The 16,861-nt window shown below is 35.3% G+C and overlaps 1 long non-coding RNA gene across 4 annotated transcripts in view; it reads left to right on the top strand.

Moving 5' to 3' along the window:
* The window catches only part of LOC114908706, a 415,061-nt gene that overhangs the window by 306,235 nt on the left and 91,965 nt on the right, over positions 1 to 16,861 (top strand). The gene's annotated exons all lie outside the window — the stretch shown is intronic.

The raw sequence follows: 16,861 nt of genomic DNA, 5'->3' as shown, positions 1-16,861 counted from the left end.
GGGCTACAGGATAGTCGGCATTCACCATTAACCATAGTTGACTAACTGACCACATATAGAAGTGGCTTTTATTCTTCCTTCGGTAAAAATAACATGTTTTCTACAAGAAAGTAATATCTGCTTGTCTTGCTGAGATACTTAAAGAAATAGTAAGAAAAGTCACTATCAGTTAAAAAGAAATTCATAAATCCATTCAAATCCCCTCTGTATGCAAGATGATGAAATTAATATGATTCCACCAGATAAACCAGTTTAGGCATGTTTAAAGTGAAGAGCAAATGAGCATTCACTTCCTCTGTATCTATAAGAAAAAAAAAAAAGCAAAGATCAGTAACTTCCATAAATCAATTTTACATATTTTATCTCTTTGTCTTCCAAGTGATACAGCCCAAAATTACATGAGAAACAAATTGAAAATAATAATAGAAATTCTTGAGCAGATTTTTGTCTGTGCTGTGTTTTATGGATGAAGGACGGGCCATAGTCTATTTTCTGCATGTATACATATTTGATATTGGCCACATATATTCTTGTCTTAAACAATTTTGTTTTTAATTATGTGCCCACATTCAAATTTGGAGAAAAATATCATATAAACTGATGTGTATTTCCTTCTTCCTTTAAATAATTGGAGTATCTGGTAGCACTCGGCCTTGTCCCTGCCTGTTAGTCACCATATCGCCATAGTTCTCACTAATCTCTATTTTTTTCTCCTACACCGAGGCCAACTATTGGTTGAATTGTTAGATGTGATATTTACTGAAGTTGGTTATATTGCAATTTACTAAGTTTGTTGTATATTTGTAGTAATTGAAATAAATATTCATTTTTTCCCATTTCTCTATCACAAATACAGAAATGAAACAGAGATATATTCATAAAAAACTGGGAGAACACGTATTTCTTTGTGTCAATCCTACATGTGCCAGAGGAATTCTCTGGCTTACTACAGTCATGGTACCTATATAAGTACTGTAAGGATTGGTATAACAGCCCTTTCTTAGAGCAATACACAGGAAAAGATGACAAACCCCGCTCTCATGGATCTTACAACAACTAAGAAATATATGCTGCTATACATAATCATGTACCAAATTACATTGGAAATACTTATAAATATGGGGAAAAATGGGAAAAGAGAGAAGTCAGAATTGGCTAAATAATTGTGAAGAGCAGATGTGTTTAGCTTCCCTGAAGTAGTTTTTGATTTCAATCTCATAAAAAAATTATGTTTTCAAGATGTCTTTTTTATATAAGTTCTTGAAGAAAATCACTCACTGAAAACAAAGAAAAGTAATCCTAGTAGTGATAATTTTATTACACTGGCAACTTCTGTGGAAGAAAATAAGTTAGTGAAAATTTTAAAAAACAGATGTTAGTAAAAGTTTGCCTTCAGTTACAAGACAACATGTATTTTTCCATGTAAGATTTTTCAATTATCCTTCTCTCTGAGGAATAGAAATTACTAATTTTATCACCTAAACACCTTTTGACCGAAAATAAGATTCTGTCAGAATGTTATAAATAATTATCAAAGATATTTTAAAAATTCCAAGTAGACCAAGACATCATTGTGGCAACTCAGTTATTTGTATACTTTTTGCTAATTATTTCTGAATGCTATATGATCAAGCAAGAAAGTTTCATGAAAGAGAAAAGATATCATTTTAGAAAAAGCATTTATGTATGCAGCCATCATACAGCATACTATACATTCTATTAGAATTATATAGAGTAATCAAAACTATGCCAGGTAAAGAAACAATTTTCATTTTCTAACAATAAAACTATAATCTAACAGGAATAATGGAGAATGTATTCCTCCTTTTCTGTAAAAAAAAAAGAACAAAACAGGTTTTTAAAGAGAGAACTATGATAATTATGATTCAGTTTTTAAGTGTTGTTTGGTTTACAGCAAAAAAACTTCAAAAATCTACACTAAGGTCTATTCCCCCAAAAGGCCATCAATTCTAAAACTTAGCGCTTTATGTTACTGAAAACACTTTTAAACGCAGTAATCACAGCAGTAATTGTATTTCTCTGAATCAACTTCATGGCAAATGATGCATGAATCAACACATGATGAAGCTGTGCTCCATTTATCTCTTTGTATGATCCACAATAAATTCAAATGCATAATTATGTTATCCAAGTCTGTCAAGAGAATAGAATAACTAGAGCTTGCTGCCTTAAAGAAAGATGAGGGAAAATGGAATGAGTACAGCTCCGTATGGCAAGGGGCTGAGTTGGAGCTTGAAATAGATGAGATGGTTCTAGGGAAAAAAGTTTCTTCAGAGAGGACTGATGAGCTTATACACAGAAAATGTATTCAGGTCTTCTTAAATTTGCAATTTTTCTGTTGAGATTTGCAGTTGGCTTCTTTCAAAGGTATTACATTGGAGACATTGTTACCCTGTCTGTGTTTAGGAGGCAGGAGAGTAGCTGAAAAATGCATCTCGCCTGTTAGAAATGAGTCATAAAGCCTTGCTGAAGGAAATGGAATCTATGCTGACACTTGAAGGAAGAATTTAAAGTTATTCAGGTGATATGATGGGTGTAAAGATTCAGAAAAAAAAGCAAGAAATGTGGTGAATAAATGACCATACTACGTACTTTGTCGTCAAGCCAGGAAATGGGATCTTTGGATCCAGCTACTACCAAGCATTCCTAAATCACAAAATAAGCTCATCTTGTTTTTGTTTTTGCTGTTGGAACATAAGTTCTGGGCTTCAGATCATTTCTATATCAAGCATACTGCCTGAAACAGAGTGGATGACCAATAAATATTTATTAAGTATTGTAGAAACAAATGGATGTCAAGGACTGCTCAATTGTGTATATTCACATCATTTCCTGCATTGTCTAATGTAATCAATTCCTAACTATATATACTGTCTCCAGTCTCATTTTTCGTTCCTAAATTATAAGTGAGACTATGTTATTGTTCTATTTATAACCTTTCAGTGATTAAGATTCAATTACTTCGAAATGTACTAGGACAATGTAACTTTGAATAACTATTTTGAAAAGCAATTTGGCTTCAAAGAGTGAAAAATTTGTTTCCAGTAATTCCATGCCTTGAAATCTGTGCTAAGAATACCATTAGAAAAAATATATATGTATTTATACTCAAAAAATATGAGGTACAATATGATTTATAATAGCCCAAACTTAGACAACCTAAATATATGTATATTATTCTTTATTTACTTGATGGGATTTTGGTGTATTCATTAAAAATAATATCTAACTACTATGTAATAACTTAGGAATTTTATATCAGCTTAAGAAAAAATATAGATTGAAAATATTAGATAATTTTGATAACAGCTAGATATTCAAACATCCATATAACATATAAAACAACTTATAGATTATAGATGTGTTGTTCCAGCACCAACTATTTAGAATATAGTCCTTTTTCCATTGAATTGCTTTAGCATTTTTTTTAAAAAATCATTTCACCTTGAAACTATGAGTCAATATCTGAATTCACTATTTAGATTCATCGACCTATCTTTCTATATAATGCAAATATCAAAATGTCTTGATTATCTAGCTTTGTGATAAATCTTTATTTCAGGCAATACAAAAAAAACACTTTTTTTCTAATTATTTTACCAATTTTATGTCCTTTGCATATCTTTATGAATTTTAGAATGCTTCTCAATTAAACAAAAAAAGTCTGCTGAAACTGTGACTGGAATTGCATTAAATGTATATATTAAATTGGGAGAATAGGAATCTTAAAATTTGAAAACAGTATCATGCATAACATAACATAGCAATGACCATAGTATATCTTTCCATTTTAATATAGAGTTTTTTTCCCTTAATTGCTGAATATTTTGATATTTAAATATAATGGTTATTTTTCATTTCATATTTAAATTGTTTGTTTCTGGTATATAAAAGTAGAATAGATTCTTATATATGGACCTTGTACCTGGGAGTATGTTGGACTCATTACTAGCTATAGTATTTGTTAATACTTAGGATAGTCTATATAAATAATGTCATTTTTGGATATTTTAATTTTTCTTTCAAATCTTTTGCCTCTATTTCTTTTACTTGCCTTATTGCACTAGTAAGGACCTCCTCTCACATGTGGTGAATAAAAGTGGTCAGAATGACATCTTCGCCTTATTTTTAACCTTATGTAGAAAGCATTCATTGTTTTACTTTTATGTATGATTTATCTCAGGATCTTATGTAGAAGCTCTTTATCAGACTGAGGAAGTTTCCTTGAATTTCTAGTTTTCTGAGAAATTTTATCATGAAAGGGTGTTGAGTTTTGCTAAATGCTTTTGTTGAATCAATTAAAGCCTTTCTCTTAAAATGTAAAAGTTTCAGGTCCTCTAAAGCCTGTATCCATTTCTGTGATCCTTTCAGCATTTGCTCAGAAGACATTATTCCAATATTCTATCACCATCTCAATCAGTGTATTCTGGAGCCATTTCAGTTTATCAATATCTTATTTGTCTTCTTATTTGATTTCCTCTTTGATATCTTCATTGACTCATTGTTTTTTTAGTAGCATGTTATTTAGTCTCCACGTGTTTGTGCTTCTCCAATTTTTCTGTAATTGATTCTTATTATCAGTATCTCAGAACTGATCCATAGTTATGGTAGTTTTGTACTATGTCAACGTGGATAAGATGGAACTGTGTTTCCCAGAATCGCCTTTCCTGTGTCATATCAGGTATGATTTATCAAAAAGAAAACTTTGCTCAAGATTTGGATAGGATAATTTAAACAACAATCACTATTTTAAGGTCATAATGTTAGATACAGGATGCCCAGAGAGTAGCAGCAAGGTGTTGTTCTTGCCCATTCTGTTTCTAGATGTTTCCCCACCTGTTGGTCTTGCTGGCCAAAACTGACCCCTGGGCAACATCAAATGCAAAGGCAATATGCTTCCATAAACTTTCCCACCAGCCCTCTTTTATAGTCACCCTCTGACAGCTGGATGTACCTGGTTTTAGGAAGTTTGGTTAGTGATTTTCTCAATCTCCAACTTGCCAGTCTCAACCTTTATTTCCACAATTGTGTGAGTTCTTATTCCTCTAATAAATTTCTATTCCATAATATTTTTAGTAGCTCTCTTTGGTCGAACCCTAACTGATTTGGTAATTGGTATCTGGGAATGGAATGCTGTCATACTAAAAACATAAACTGTGGCATTGGCTTTGGAGTCAGGTGACTGAACTATCTCCAACCTGCATTGGACTGTGATATGAGCAAGAAATGAAACTTTGTTGCATTAAGACACTGATATTTGGGGTTATTTTCAACAGGAATTAAACTATACTGATTAATACACCTCTGCAAACAAGTCTTTCCTCACCACCCAATCTGAACTAGCACCTAGTCTTCCCTATCTTAGCACCTCATTTTAACTTCTGTATAGCATGTGTATAATATTTATCATTTTAAAAATTCATTCATTCCTATATACCAGAGCTAGAATGTAAATTCCATGAGAGCAGAGGTCTTATCTGCTTTTTTCTAACACAATTACAACAATAAATATTTATTGAATATATTAATGATGGAGTAAGTGAATGAATAAATAAGTGAATTAAAACATAACAGTAAACGGGAATATTATGTTCCTCCAATTCAATGTTTCTGTTCTGTTTCCCTCTTAGTGTCTAGGGATTCTTGCTGTCTATTATTCTATCCATGTAAAGAAATCACTAAAAACGATTACAGAATCTCTTATATTTTATATTCTCTTGTTCATACATTCTCTTAGTTAGCTGGTTCAAGAAAGGTTCACTGATGCAAATATGCCCAAGTTTATCTCAAACCTGACTGTGAGAAAATTCTTCTTCAAAGTTTTTTTTTAAAAGAAAATTATCTCCTGAAATAGATCTGTGAAATAATACCTATGAGACTAGTCAAAAGTCAGGAATTAGGAAGTCAGTTTTGGGTTTATCTTTCTTGAGGAATAGCTGAGAGGCATTAATTTTCCATTTGTACAGAATTTGCACGCTGCAAATCCCCAAGGCAAGAAAACTTCTCTACGTTCTGCTAGTACTAGATGTAATCAGGTAGTATACCTGGGACTGAGATGAAAGGCAGATAATTGGAACACGTACATTTACTGTATACCAACTACGTACAAGCACTGTAATAAACATTTCATATAAAGTCTTCATTTGTCATTCAAACTAAAAGTGCAAGATTGGTATTCTGATCAATTAGATACACCTATTGAAGTTGAAGAAACTACAATTACAGAGACTATTTTGCACCATGACTCACAGCTAGGAGATGCTGGAAATTAAAAACGAAACCTGGGGCTTCCCTGGTGGCGCAGTGGTTGAGAGTTCGCCTGCCGATGCAGGGGACACGGGTTCCTGCCCCGGTCCGGGAAAATCCCACATGCCACGGAGCGGCTCGGCCTGTGAGCCATGACCGCTGAGCCTGCGCGTCCGGAGCCTGTGCTCCGCAACGGGAAAAGCCACATCGGTGAGAGGCCCGCGTACCGCAAAAAAAAACAAAAAAACAAAACAAAAAAAACCCTGTGTTCTCACACTAAATTTAGTACTTTTAGTAATGCCAATCAGTTTCCCAATTTATTTTAAAACAAAATATTTCTGATCAAAGGAAATTTAAGAGAATAGAGTAAAAATTACTTTGGACTTGGAGTCAGAAACCTTGGTTCCATTTTTCAGTTCTGCAGCCAATGACACTGTGACCTGGGGCAGGCCAAGATCAGAAGAGGCATTCATACTGTAGCCTAATCCTTTCTTCACAAAGTAAGAAACAATCAGTTGTATCCTAAAAGTAGAAACTAAACAATTAAACTTTTATCTAGGTCCTCCTTGAGTAATGGACACCAGATTTAGGAAAATCTCATGTACATGAACACCTGGTAGCCCTCTACATCCTCCTCCTACTCTGCCTCCTCTCTAGAGTCCAAAAACCAGGAAATTTTGTGATGGTCAATCCTAGCAGAGATTTATCCATTCTGACACACTTTATTCCTTTTTTTGGTCTTTCATTACTAACTCATCTGTCTCCAGCAATTTTCCACAGATGAACATGCATCTTTTTTAATCCTCTTCCTCTATTCTATGAATATTATCTAATTTCTTCAAAAAAATATATCTCCACCTCTTAATTCTCTCCTTCTTTCCCCCATGCCATCCTGGCTTTCTCAACCTGTTCAATTTATTTCTCTCTGTATTCAGTTCATGACTCTAATCTCAGCTGTTTAGAGCAGAGCTAGTCTAGGTGCAACTCCACTCAGGCAAAGGATATCTGAACATTTTGAAGTGACGAGAGAGCTAGTGCTTTCTGCCTCGAAGGCCTCTTTAAGTTTCCACAAACTTCTGAAGAACTGCATAGAAGTTCTGAAGAACTTCTATTTCCATCATCCTGATTAAACTTATTTCTCCTTAAGTCCTAACACTCATGAAAATTAAATTATTTAACTTTGTGGCGTTTTTTTTCTCCTATTTTGCACTACAGCAGTAATTTAAGAGTGTTCTTTCCTAATGTGAATAGCATTTCAACTGTACTGAATGATAAGGAAGCATTTGTTAGAAGCCAAGAAACTAATCACTTTATGTAACAACTCTTTTTGAATGTATTCCAGATTCCTAATAACTGTCTGAAAAAAACAAAATTCAGTAATGCAGTCCATCTGTCGAGGAAATACTCAGTGACTTAAACATCACATCCCCCAATTTTTCCATATTCCTAATCCTAGTTTAAGCAACTCACTCAAATTCTGCACCTCTTAAGTTCTTCATCGTAAATCAAAGTAATAGACTAGTGCCTATTGTTTAGGCTCCTGCTATTGAAGAAGCATATCACGTATGTGTCTTCCCTATCAACATTAAAACTTTAATTTAAAAAATTATGTAAATTTTGGAAATGATAAAATTCACGAATATTGCATCTTCCTTAAAACATAAACTCTCTGAGGACGATTATAAACAGTCCTTCTAACCAAAATACATAATTACAGACATTACATGGGAATAATTTCTAAAAGAGCAATATTAGAAGACATTTTTCCAGAAATCATAACCTAATTTTGATACATAATATGTAAGCTGCTAGAAAATAAATTTAATGTTTCTTCATTTTAATTAATAACAGCACCGAGGTTAAACGATTCTTCATAGAACTATTGAAAAGTAAATTTCATTCTATGAATCACATAACCACCATGTAACTTGGTGATAATGCCCCACATGTCAGAAATGACAGCCCGTTTGCTACCCACTATTGTAAAAAGGTATGGGTGATATAAAGTCATTGCCTTTTCCAAGTTAATGTCACATGCTAAAGCCACATCTGCCTCCTGCTATGTCATTTTTACCAATGGAAAAAATAAGACTCCCACAGTCTAATGCAAATAGCAGCTTCCATTCTGGTCAATACATTTTATCACTGATACATTATTCATCTCACTCACGCAACAACATCAAAAAGATAGATTTATGACTGTCACTGCTCATTAGATTCCCCTGTTTACCACAGAAGTTGTCACTCTTCCAAAACAATAGTCTGTGTTTACCTCATATCATTACTGAAAGTTTTAAATTAAATAAAACATATAAGGCCCTGGTGAATGTTCACTAAAAATTAGCTTTATGATTATTATTGTTGTTAATTAAACTGAGGGAAAAATACAAAGAGGCAAGGCCAAAGCACAGGGTAGGTGCAGCGAAGAGAACCCAGGGTGCTGGACTTCCTCTGCTGCTAATAATGATTTCTCAAGGCACTTGAGAAATGTATTTACATGTATTTACAACAAACCATAAATGTATTTACAACATGTATTTACATGTTGTAAATGTATTTACAACAAACCATAAATGTAAATGCATTTACAACAAACCATACTCTATTGTCCCTTGTAGAATTTGGAGTCTGAAAGACAAGAAAGTCTCATAAACAACACTCATTTTAGTCAATCCTCTTACCTAGTAGATAAGTACCCACTTGTTGAAAAGTAGTTACTCAACTTTCAGAGGTTTTACTGTGCCAGATTCACTTCAGTGATTCTGTAGTGCCTGCTGGAAGACTTGGTTTATTTCTTTGCAAAGGGATAAGTTTTCACCAACTAGGCTTAGCATAGCAAGGACTAGGGAAGTTTTGAGATTTGGTTTTTCATTTAATGGAGGACTCTTTCGTATTCATTAAACAAGTATGTTTGAATCTTTGCCATATATCAGACAATGTAATAGGTGATTCATGCTGAGGTGCCATGTTAAAGAATCCAGTGGTTTTCTCTTTGGTGGTATTCCTGACCCTGAGCCTGTCTTGCCAAGAAAACACTATGAGCATTGTCTTGGGTCAAGTTCCCTAGAGGCAGAGCCTGATTAGGGATTTACTGAAGAGAGGTCCTCAGGAGAAACCTGAAATAGGGCAAGGGAAACAGGACAGGTCAGGGAAAGCAATACAGCAAATATGTGATTTTGGAAGTTTTAATCTCAGACTGATTCCAAGTATAGCTCTGGAGCATGAGTTGTGTCTTGCCCAGAGACAAGAAAGCTGATGTTATACCCGGCATCAGCCATGAAGAGAGAGAGAAGAGGGTGTAACTTACTAGAAAACTCCAAGAAAGGTGGCTCATTCAGCCAAAGGCTATTCTCCAGGAAAGGTGAAGGTGGGAACTATTGGCAGCTAAAACAGACAGCCGAGACATGGTGTGCCAGCTCAATAGAGGTATCTGGGTAGGGCACCAACATCATCGGCTGTAAGTGCTAATAGATAGAGCCACTGATGGAACCTCAAGAGAAGAACCATACGATATGATACAAAAAAAACCAAATATATTTATGGCAGTTTTCTCCCATAATTTATTGAATTTATTTTTTGTGTGAGATCTGGCCAAGAGGCCCAGAAAGATGAGAACAAAGGAAAAAATGTCAAAGACAATAAAAATAATCAATATTGATTCTTAATATGTGCCAAGAAATGTGCTAAGTACTTTACGTATATGGACTCACTTAAATATTTCAACTGCCCTGTAAGATCTTCCTACTTTCACAGATGAGGAAACTGGAGGTCACCAAGGTGAGGAAACTAGAGGTCAGTAACTCACCCATGACTCACCCATGATCACACAATTGTTATGTCATAGCTAGGATTTGCCTCTGCTGTACTCTAAGATCTTGATTTCTGTATTTTGCTGCATGTACTTTAGTTTCTTCATTCACAACAAGAAACACACAATAGTTAGATTACATCCTTGGGATAATATATCTAGGTGAAAGGCAGTGGTGTCATGAGAATATCTTGAATAACTTTGTTAAAAATAGTTCCTAGGATCCTACTTAAAACATATTCAAACAGATTCTCTAGGACTAGGAGCCCAGAAAAAATGTTCAAATATCATGGAAAATGTTGTTTGCAAATTGATGAACTAGATAAATAGTATTATACATCAATAGCATTAGCTTTGGAACAAATGGAGCTTACCCACAAGAGTCATTGAACCATTATACAAAAAAAGACCTAAAATGTTTGTATTCAGGCAAGGTATTTTATAATGCAACCTACCTATTGTCCCAGAGTGGGATTTTCAAGCAATGAAAGGCAGTGTTTCTGAGGTCATGTTCACAACATGAAAACTGATGTCTTACACACACAAAAAATGTCAAGAACTGTAGAGGAGACACAGTGGAAGTAATTGAGGTGATCGAGAGAAATACAGAGGAAAGCAAATCAGAGAGAAGGCACCAGCAGGCATTTCTCAGAGTGTATTGGACAAAAGAAGACTAAATTCTTTTCAGTGAGCAGAAGTATGCAAGTCATAAAGTGGTGTTGCTTAGGTCTCTAGTCAAGTCTGACGCAGCTGGAGATACTAGGAATTTTCAGAATTAACACTGAAAGCCTTGATAACATGCAAACAATACAATATGTATAGCTAAAACTGCGTAAAGGAAGAGATAGCCTGAAAGTAAAATTAGGATAATGAAGAGATTGAGGGGCTCTAGCCATTCCTCATCAAGGTTTTTGCTAGGATTTGAAATGGAAACAGGAGGAGACAGCTCATCAGTTTTAGCTTGATGCACATATCTATTAATATTAACTGTTCAGGAAACTGTTCAAGATTCTCTTTATAGGCTCTGTGTTCAACAATTAACGGTGAATACTTTCGTATCATTAAAATCCCAAATTAAATAATCCCTCCAAACATTTTAAAAATAGATATCAAAACCAGAATAACTCAAAGGGCAACTATAATGAAGATTTTGGTGCCTAAAATGGGCATTTCTAGTAATCAGCAGAGGTTCCAGATTCTGTTTTAACAAAGCTTATTATAGTGTGCACTTATACTGCCTTGGATAAATCCTGCCTTGGATAAATCCTGAGTAATCCTTCCATAAAATTAAGGCATGTAAATTTCTACCCACAGTCACTAATCCTCAGAAAAAACATTCCTAAATAATACACTAATATGCACATAACTCTAGTAGTCATTGCAAAATATTTATGAACAAATATTTTCATTGCTCTCATTCAAGGCAAATATGGCCATATAATTTTATTTGGCCAGTACAATGAGCAGAGTCTTATGTCACTTCTGGATGGGAGTTTTAAGAGCCAGGACACAAGTTCATGTTTTCTTTTTCTCTATCTTGGCAACTGTCAACTGAAAAAAATGCACAGCCAAAAAGTTGAGAGTTAGGTTTTATTTGGCTGACAAAACTTAGGACTTAAGCCTGGGACTCAGCATGTCAGATAATTCCAAGAGGCTGATCCGAAGAGGCAAAGGTGGAGCCAGGATACCCAGGAGTTTTTGCAACAAAAGACCAAGTAGCTGGAACATCAAAAGATTACTGTTAATTAAACAAAACCAGATATCTCAAGTTAAGGAATTTAGTGCTTTTCTCTGTATGAGAAGATGCAAGAGTCTGGGCTCACTGAAATCATTCCTTTGATATGCACCTCAGATATCTGGGGCCAGTGTCCTCTGTTTTCTCATCATGAGTCTCCTCAGGCTGCACTGTACAGGGTAGGGGGTGGGGGTGACTGGAGCAGTGGCCATTTGTTTCCATCCTGAGTTCCCTCAGGGCTCACTGGCCACTGGAGGCTGTAATGTGATGGCTTGATGGCTGCAACAGATGTTGATTATTTCATTAGCCTTCTTCTCAAAATGAAGAAAACAGAGAGGACGCCCTCCAGCCAGCCAGTGATGGACATGCAGTGTGAGCAAGAAATTAACACTTGTTTTTACTTAGCCCTCAAGACCGTAAGGATTATTTATAACTGCAGCATAACCTCTCTTCTTGACTGATACAATTGCACACTAGCATCTCTCTAAAGGCACTAGCATGCCTTTGCTTAAAGTATATGGTATTGATACTACAAATGGCCCTTTTCATATATCAGGTTAAATTTAACAGTAATTGCAATTAATTAAATACACCTTATGCAGTAACAATCTTCAAAAAGAACTGAAGTTTCTCTGTATGGTATGATTCCCTGGTGATTACATAGTGCAGGTCAGGGAACCCAAGGGAGTTTCATGAAGGAAACAGCTTTCAATCATCCACATCAGTGAGAGCTGTGCATGGGTCACAGAATGGAACTCAGCCTCATTAACAACAGAAAGCAATGGTTGTAAGACCTTAAAAAAGCAAAGAGTGAACCCTTCAGGCTGCAATCAATAGCTCTCAGCAGCAGCAGAAGCTCTTATGTGATTATGGCTTAAAATACAAATTACTGTTTTATTGACAACAGTCTTTTTTCAGTGATCAATAAACTCTCTCCCAAATCTTAAATTTTGAAATTCAGAACAAAAATCTTGCAAAAAAATTCTTACCTTAGCATCGTATTTTGAGTTCATGGAGAACATTGCAGAGAAATGTGGAATTACAATGACTTAGTATGCAAAAGATTTATTACCCTAAATTCAGAAATACATTTTTAAGGAGGTGTGAAACAAATATTTTTCTTTCTCAATATACCTATGTATCAGATGATAAATTATTTTAAGGACCCAATAAAAAGCTTATTCTCTCCACATGTACCTGTATTTGTGACTTTCTTTTAAAATCACAACTACCTTTAATGATTTCAGAGCATATAAAACATGTTTTCATTTGGCTAGTAATTATGCCATTTCATTTTATTAAATTCAGCTATCTCGAGGTTAATTTAAAATCATCACTGCTTTCCTGGATTCTTCTAGGGAATTCCATAGTTCGGGAATTCAGCAATAAACTGTTTTACGTCACCTAGGTCAGTACTTATCTTACCAGAGCAGGAGGAATCAGACCAAGGGATTGAATTAAATAACTTAAAATGCTTAATATTCTAGCAGTCAGCTCCTAAGGACCTCTGAGCATTAGAAAAACACATTTAGCTCTGCTGACATATTAATTCCAAGACAACAGTTATGAGTCTACTGGGGATTGGCCAAAAAGTTCGTTCGGGTTTTTCTGTAAGTTGTTATGGAAAAACCCGAACTTTTTGGCCAACCCAGTAAAAGCTGTGTCTGGATGAATCATATTTAAAATCCGCTTATTCCAGATTAAAGTCAAAGGGAGTTTTAATAAACAATTGGCTGTTTATTAGCAATAAGATGAACAATGCTACTCTCCCCTCATTGTTTTCTTCATCTTCTTTCATGATTCCTCCATGTCAATACAGCGTTGTTGGCTTAAAAAATGCGTAAGAAAAGCAAACTCTTTGATATGAACTTCAGCTTTGTAAGTGATTTGAAAGAGGCACTTTCGGTCTTCTATATTAGTACTATAAATTTTATAGTATAAAGAAATGTTGGTCATATCAATGCAAGAAAATACAGTGTATAAATGTCTAATGTTCTTCAATATATACCATGTGATTTTCCAAAAGCTTAACTTTTCTGTGAAAAACTTACTTTCTTTTGTGTGGACCAAGTATTTTAAATGGTCATTAAAAGGCAAAAAATTCTGCATTCAACTTTCACTGACAGATCTAAGTATAATTTTCAATAGATTGGTTCAGCATGCGAAATGGTGGGTTTCATAGACTGTGACGACTATATAGACCTCAAACTATCACTTACCTCAAACTTTCTTTCTTTTTTTTTTTTTTTTTTTGCGGTTTGAGGGCCTCCCACTGCCTCTCCCGTTGCAGAGCACAGGCACCGGACGCGCAGGCTCAGCGGCCATGGCTCACGGGCCTCACCGCTCTGCTGCATGTGGGATCCTCCCGGACCGGAGCACGAACCCGTGTGCCCTGCATCGGCAGGCGGACTCTCAACCACTGCGCCACCAGGGAAGCCCAAACTTTTATTTTTTTGATGGTTAAGAACTTAGGCCAGGAAAGGAGAAATGGGCAGCACATGGTGATACAGGAAGGCAATGGCAGAGATGGGACTCAAAACCAAGTTTCATTTCCATTGCACCATACTTCCCCAACATGTATTTGTAGTAGCAAAATGTGTACTAGAATAATATAGCAGAATTTCTAGTGAAAATATTATTGGATCAGTATTATTGTGAACACAGTATGTGTTTTATTCATATTGACTACTTGGCCTCTTCAACTATGTGTTTGGCCAGAGTTACCTATCCCTTAGTCTACTTCTCGCCTTATTTTTTGTCCTATTTTAATAAAGCTAGAACTGAACTCTCACAAACAGAAAGGCAAATAAGTGAAAGAGCTTGCTGGTAGCCATGGCAACATATACTGTAGCATATCTCCAACCTCTCAATGGTGGACTCAGTTAAAACCATAGAACACACTACTATATATAAAATAGATAACTAATAAGGACCTACTGTATAGCACAGGGAACTCTACTCAATACTCTGTTATGGTCTATATGGGAAAAGAATCTAAAAAGGAGTGGATATGTGTATATCTATGGCTGATTCACTTTGCTGTGCACCTGAAACTAACACAACATTGTTAATCAACTATACTCCAATAAAAATTAAAAAAAAAAACATAGCAAATGTTTGCACACTTGGCATCCCACTTGAGCTAATCCTGCATCCATTGGATTAAGAAATCTCTAGGGCATTTGTCAGACTGGTATGTGGCATGAAGACTAAAGAGTCTTCTGAGTTTGTACTAAGTCTCAGGAAAGAACTCATGTTATCTGACTAAGAAAGTCTTAGTCTTCAGAGAAAAGGGTCAATTTTGCGCACATCTTTGTCTTTGTCACTAATATTTGTCTCCCAGAATAGATCAGCCCCTCATTGATTCATATCTTAGGCCTACAAACCACAATAAATCTGTAGATGGAAATTTAAAAACCTTGTTCACTAAAAATTCTGTACAGCAGCTTTAGGGTAAATAAGCATAAAATGATGATTAGGAGGAGGAGGAGGATGGTTATGAACTAACACTAAGTAAAACAAAAGGAATGCTAGGATTCACTTTGCAGCAGAACGCCAAAGAGTTTACCATCCTAAGGAACATGCTTCCTCATCTCTATAAGATGATATTGTTGTCCAATGAACAAAGCAGCGATCTGTGAATGTTGGGCAGGAGACAATGGCACAGCACTATTGCTTAGCAGGAAGAGAGGATGTCAGACCCCTCAAGAAATACTTGAGTATACTTCGCAGAAATACCTGGAGGTGACCCTAAGGTGGACTAAAATATTGCATTAAAAGTACAGGTGAGGGCTTCCCTGGTGGTGCAGTGGTTGAGAGTCCGCCTGCCGATGCAGGGGACATGGGTTCGTGCCCTGGTCTGGGAAGATCCCATATGCTGCGGAGCGGCTGGGCCCGTGAGCCATGGCCGCTGAGCCTGTGCGTCCGGAGCCTGTGCTCCGCAACGGGAGAGGCCACAACAGTGAGAGGCCCGCGTACTAAAAAAAAAAAAAAAAAGTACAGGTGAGTGTTAGATGAATTAAATTATTACTAAAACTGTGAATCCTTACTATTCATAAGTTGGAGTGGTCAAGAGAAACTCAGGTTGTATATGCAAGCTTCACATATACAACATTTTTTTAAATGTATATTTTAGTAGCTACTGAAAGGACTCTTGATGAATCTGATATCTGATGTAGGATAACTCTATCCAAATCACTTGGTATCTTATTCAAGCAAGTTTTGTTGTGTTTGCTTTTTTTTGTTTGTTTGTTTTTGATGGTACCCAGAAGTGTACATACTAATTGAATAGCAGAAAGGAGGAGGTAAAAATAAAGAATCTTCTTTGGGATCTAAAAAGAAATTGACTCCAATCTTGGGACTGAAAGTCCATTACATATTACCATTTGGGAGACAACCATCCAACCGTGCATTCACAAATATAAATTATTCTAGCATGCTAAACTTTGTAATGGCAATTATCATAGCTTGTAAGATTGAGAGATGTGTAATACAGAGTACCCCATTGCCCCAGAAAAAAAACTTTCCATAAATTTGTACCTTAGCTGATACCTTGATTTTTCTACCCTACACTTTGATTTGAAGCTTCAGTACAGTAACCTGGTAAATAACAAATTATATTAATTACATGAATATGTCTTTCTCAAATTCTATAAGCACTGTTGTGGGAAAGAAAAAATGTATAAAAAATGATATCCCATTTAAATATATATTACCTTCACATAAAGTGTTTAAAAAGTAAACTATTTTTGAAGGCATACGTAGTTACTAAAACTACGAGGAAAGCAAATTTAAGGTAGTAGTTACCCTATGTGGGGAAAGTGTACTTACTGTGGTCTTATGGAATGTTGGAAATGTTATATTTCTTGGCTATTATGTCTATTTGTTAAAATGTAAATTTGTTTTATGTACTTTCCTGTATATGTTCTCTATTTCATAGTTAAAATATTTTTAAAATATTCTCCATCTTCTGTAAGCAAAATAAAACATTTATGGGCTTGATAGGAATGGCACCCTACAATTGAGACAATAGATCTCACAAGCTGTCAAAA

The sequence above is a fragment of the Monodon monoceros genome, unplaced genomic scaffold (assembly GCF_005190385.1).
Source record: "Monodon monoceros isolate NGI ecotype Baffin Bay Population unplaced genomic scaffold, NGI_Narwhal_1 Super_Scaffold_4, whole genome shotgun sequence".
NCBI classification, from domain to species: Eukaryota; Metazoa; Chordata; class Mammalia; order Artiodactyla; family Monodontidae; genus Monodon; species Monodon monoceros.
Note: the sequence above shows the minus strand (reverse complement) of the source record. Positions and strands in the feature narration are given on the sequence as shown.